At 41.3% G+C, this 5,043-nt stretch overlaps 1 pseudogene; it reads left to right on the top strand.

Moving 5' to 3' along the window:
* The first annotated feature begins 1,532 nt into the window (after positions 1-1,532).
* On the top strand, positions 1,533-1,937 carry LOC114225982 (large ribosomal subunit protein eL28 pseudogene; annotated as a pseudogene).
* Positions 1,938-5,043: the final 3,106 nt, after the last annotated feature.

Genomic DNA, 5,043 nt, shown 5'->3' with positions numbered 1-5,043 from the left:
AGAAAATGATCAAAAATATCCCTAATTAGAGTAATGTATGTTGTGAAGGTATGTGATTATAACTTTTTTGTGTGTATATACACAGCTGAATATTTGTGTATAATTATATGGACATGGAGAAAATTACACCTATATGTTAGATTGTTAATTTGTGTTATTTGTCCATGTGGGGTGTGTGTGCGTGGGGAGGGAGGGTTGGGAAAAGGGGCTCTGGGTGAAAGGGAGTAGGAGGGGTAGGAATAAGGTCAAGCAAAACTAAAATAAATAGATGGTACTCCAGAAATTCACATGTATTATATTACTCCCTTCATTCATGTAAAGTTAGATATATGTAATTTTTTTAAAAAAAATATTAAATTTAAATAGTAAAAGTGAAAAAAAAATGCCTCTAAGAAGACAATGTTAATATATTCACAGATATTGAAGAAATGGAAAAAAAATTATGAGAGAATAAGGTTTCTAGTCAGGAGACAGAAAGCACAGTTTTTTGTGTGTGTGTTTTGTTTTTTTAACCTTGAAAATGTAATATAAAGAATTGTAGACCAGTTCTGGAGTACCGAAAATCAACAAAAGGTCACTGAGGTATAGAGAGGTATCAAACGTGAGAAACAATTATGGTCCTGGAGCTGGAGAGACACAGGGAAGAACTGAGATGAGTAAAATGTAGAGGCTTGGAGAAGGGGCCCACCAAGGATAAGACCCAGAACTCTGAGATGGGTCAACAGTTGACTGGTGCTGATATCTCTGAGGTGGCCCAATGGGCCTAATTCTTGGAGATTTGGGAAAATTGCAAACTGAACCAGCTACCGCTACTTGAACCAACTGTTGCTGCTATGGTAAAAATCTAATATTGTAGTGATGTAGCCAGGAACAGGAAGGAATGAAAGGACAAATTTCCTTGGTCTCCTGCAGTTTACCAGAGTCCCTCCAGGAAATCATCCTTATTGGCACAGCCCTACAGGTTGTGGAAAGGGCCCCAACATCACGGAGCAGGGGATAGAATGGTGGGTTTCAAGCTGAGAGACACTAGTTTAATAATCAGAAGACCTATGTCAATACATTTGAAAATTGAGATGGAAGACATTATTTTGGAAGAAATAAAAACCTAAAAATGTTAAATGTCATTAAGAAATTAAGTTATTAAAGATTAACAATTTGACAATGTAAAAAAATATGTACCCATCTACAAAGTCATACACTACATAAAACCTTCAAAGCACATAAAATCCTGATGGTCTTTAAGTTGCCCCAAAGCATAGACATAAAAGGAAATTCTCCCCTGCTCCTACCATCCAGCCCAGCCCCATTCATGGCTCTGGTGTCACAACTCAGATCCACCCATGCCCTCTCCTGCTCACACACCTTCTGTGGCTCCTTATTACCCTCCGAAGAGTCCTGGCACCTCCCAACCCTATTCATTCCTGCAAAATAAGCCTCCTTTTCTCCAAATGACCCTCATGTTGCAGCCATACCCCCAAATTATTTTCCAGCTCTTTCCAACTCTGGCTGCCGTAGCGAGAGGGGCTGTCGCCATGTCTGCCCATCTGCAGCGGATGGTCGTGTGGAACTGCTCCAGCTTCCTGATCAAGAGGAACAAGCTGACCTACAGCACTGAGCCCAACAACCTGAAGGCTCGCAACTCATTCCGCTACAATGGGCTGATTCACCGCGAGACTGTGGGAGTAGAGCCGGCGGCGGGTGGTAAAGGCGTGGTGGTGGTCTTGAAGCAGAGATCCGGCCAACGGAAATCTGCCACCTCCTACGTGCAGACCACCATCAACAAGAATGCCTGGCCACCCTCAACAGCATCCCGGACATGATCCGCAAGAACAAGTATCACCCAGATCTGCGCATGGCTGCCATTCACAGAGCCAGCGCCATCCTGCGCAGCTGGAAGCCAGAAGAGGAAGCAGGCCCGCCCCACCAAGAGCTCCTGAGCACCTGCCCCCACCTCCAAAGCAATAAACATGTCAACCTCCTCAAAATAACTAACTAACTAACTAACTAACTAACTAACTAACTAACTAACTAACTAAAAATTATTTGCCAAACCACACAGGATCTCTTCCACCTCTGCCCTTCGCCCAAACTGTTTCCCTTGCTTGAAAGACCACCCTTTTCTCAAGCGCTAGATCCAAAGCCCTTCACCTGGTCTCCAGGAAGCCTTATCTATGCTAGGCAGAGTCTGGCTTCCCTCATGGAGTCCTCCAGCCCAGGTTCCTCCTGCTGTTCCACAAAGCTGGAGACCTCATAGGAGCCCAGTAACACCCAACACAAAGCTGGGTAATGAGGGTATCAGAATGAATCAGTAACTTCCTGCATAGTAAACTCCTATGCATCCATTAAGATTCACTTCAAAAGGCTCTTGGATCCAGGCCAGTTTGCAGAAAGTGTTTGAATTCAAATCCAGGCCCCATCATGGCTTTTCTGTGAGACTTTGGATGTGTCCCCTCCTCTTTCAGGGTCCCAGTGTCCCACTTTTACCTTGTGAGTCTTAAAGCCCCCAGCCCGGCTAGGTACTCACTGAGGTGGTCAGCCGGCTGCCTGTTGCATGGCTATGGACACCACCCACTCTTTGTCACACTTGTTCTCCATCAGCGGCACCTTGGCACTGTCCCACGAGTGGGTCTTGATGTGGGTCGACCTTGGAGGAGAGGCATCAACGGGGCAGGTTAGGACTTGGACAATCCAAGCTCCACCCACCCTCTTCGGTTTCCCCCTCACTCACCGGGGTCACTCACTCGCTCACCCTTGCTCATCTTCCCCCAGCTCCCTACTGCTCCGTTATTCCTTGAACAGCACAGCATGCTCCTCCCTCCTCCTGGCCTTTGTTGTTCTAGGAACACTCTCCTCTCCCCAGGTGTTTGCTCCAGTTGTTTCCTGATCTGGGAAGTCTCTCTTTCAAGCAGCTTCTCCCAGCCTGCTCCACCCCATAGAAAGAATAATTTCTTCCTCCTCAGCAAATTTGGAAATTTTCTTCAAATTTATTATTACTTCATGGCAGAAAATTTAAATGTTTATATCCTTCAACTTATACAAACTGTCCTTAAATTTTCTGCCCCTCCAGATATTTTTTTTCTTGTGTGTTTACAGTTTCATTTTCCATCTACAAAAAAGCAATAATTTTTTTTTAAAAAGGAAATTATCCTATCATATTCTAATACCAGGCTCTGAGAAATAAAGCAAAAAAGAAAACCACAGACTAATTTTATTTATGATGAATAGAAGTATCTAGTACCTTTGAAATATAATTTGAGTAATTGGAGTGAATTAGCTAAAAGAAAGTCTTTCATCTGTGTTATCTGCATACTAAATGTAAAGTGGATAAATATTTCTCTCTTTGCTGAATGTAGATAGAGCTATAAACTTGTACTAATAATTGGCTAAACACACTCAGGTTGGATTGATTCACTATCATGTAGGCAGTGGTTCTCAATTCTGGTTGCACATTAGCTTCATCTAGAGAACTCTGAAAAATCTTGATCCCTGGTCTGCATCCCAGACCAATTCAATAAGAACCTTTGGGGAGGAACCCAGGCCTTAGTATCTGTAACACTCTAGGTGAATACAATGTAAAGCCAAGGTTGCAAGTGCTGAACATAACTACATACTAGCAGGATTTTAAATTTCCAAGGTTTAGTGACTAGCAGCTCAAGATCAGCAAATGAGCTTTTAAATAAAATTTTTTTGAAGAATAGTCATCTGATATTTTAACAATTTAAATTTCCTCAGTGCAGGGACCTGTTAATAGCTAGAAACTTGACTGAACCAAACATAGAAGCCATAATTACTACCTTGTGAAGCATGTAGCACTTTGAAATATTTAAGTGTTGAAATGAAACTTTAATCATTTCTAAATTTTCAGTTAAATTTAAAAAAATACAATTGTTCATTAAGTAATTTAAATGAGTGTCCAAAAAATTAATTATTTTTTCCTTTAAAGTTAGTCAAATCAAAGGGGGACTGGGTGGCTCAGTTGGTTAAGTGGCTGCCTTTGGCTCAGGTCATGATCTCAGGGTCCTGGGATGGAGCCCCGAGACAGGTTCCCTTCTCAGCAGAGAGACTGCTTCTTCCTCTCCCTTTGTGCTCTCGCGCTCTCTCTCAAGTAAATAAATAAAATCTTAAAAAAAAAAAGTTAGTCAAGTCATTAGGATCACAAAAAGTGAATATTGGTATGTGTGATCGTTAAGCTTAGGTATCCACGTGGCTAGTCCATAGTACCACATACTTAATCATACACCAGTCTAAAAGTTGCTGTGAAGGTATTCCTAAAACGTGATTAACCTTTCAATCAGTAGACTTTGAGTAAAGCAGATTACCCTCCATCACGTGGGCTGGCCTTAGCCAGTCAATTGAAAGCCTTAGCAGGAAAAGGGAATTCTGCTTTTAGGCTGCCTTCTGACATCGATTTTACTCTAGGTCTCCAGCCTGACAGCCTGCCCTGAAGGTTTTGGTTTCCAACCTCCCAAATCATGTGAGCCAATTCCTTAAAATAAATCTCTCTATATTATATACACATCCTACTGGTTCTGTTTCTCCAGAGAACCTTGATTAATACAGTATGTTTAAATGGGAGGCAATTAGGGAGGCATTGAAGATAATTTAATTCCCATTCTCAACCCTACTCCTGTTCCTAATGTTTCCTAATATAACTGCAAATTAAAACTTCTAGATTTTTTTTTTTCTGTTGGCAAAAGTATGAGATCATAGTGTCCCCAACTCAAGATGTGATTTGGGGGACATGTTGGGCCCAGTTCTCAAGGTGCCTGCTTTGCCATCAAGTCTAGCTTCTGGTCTTAGATAGATGATGGATCTGAATGTTTTTCCACAGGGAATGTTAAAGGTCTGGCATAAATATTCTGACCTATTTTGGGAAGAGAATAGGAATGATGGGATTGCTTAAGTTTTGTTTTTTTTTTTTTTCAAAATTTGTTTTTATTTTTGTGTTTTCTGATTTCATACTCAGCAAGCTTCCAGTTATTTCACCACTCTGTTTAGTCTTATAAAGAATACAAAAATATTCCCAGTTATAAAGGTAATTAC

This window comes from Eumetopias jubatus, unplaced genomic scaffold (assembly GCF_037043125.1).
Source record: "Eumetopias jubatus isolate StellerSeaLion01/CBP00866 unplaced genomic scaffold, mEumJub1_p1.0 scaffold_3, whole genome shotgun sequence".
Classification (NCBI taxonomy): domain Eukaryota; kingdom Metazoa; phylum Chordata; class Mammalia; order Carnivora; family Otariidae; genus Eumetopias; species Eumetopias jubatus.
Note: the sequence above shows the minus strand (reverse complement) of the source record. Positions and strands in the feature narration are given on the sequence as shown.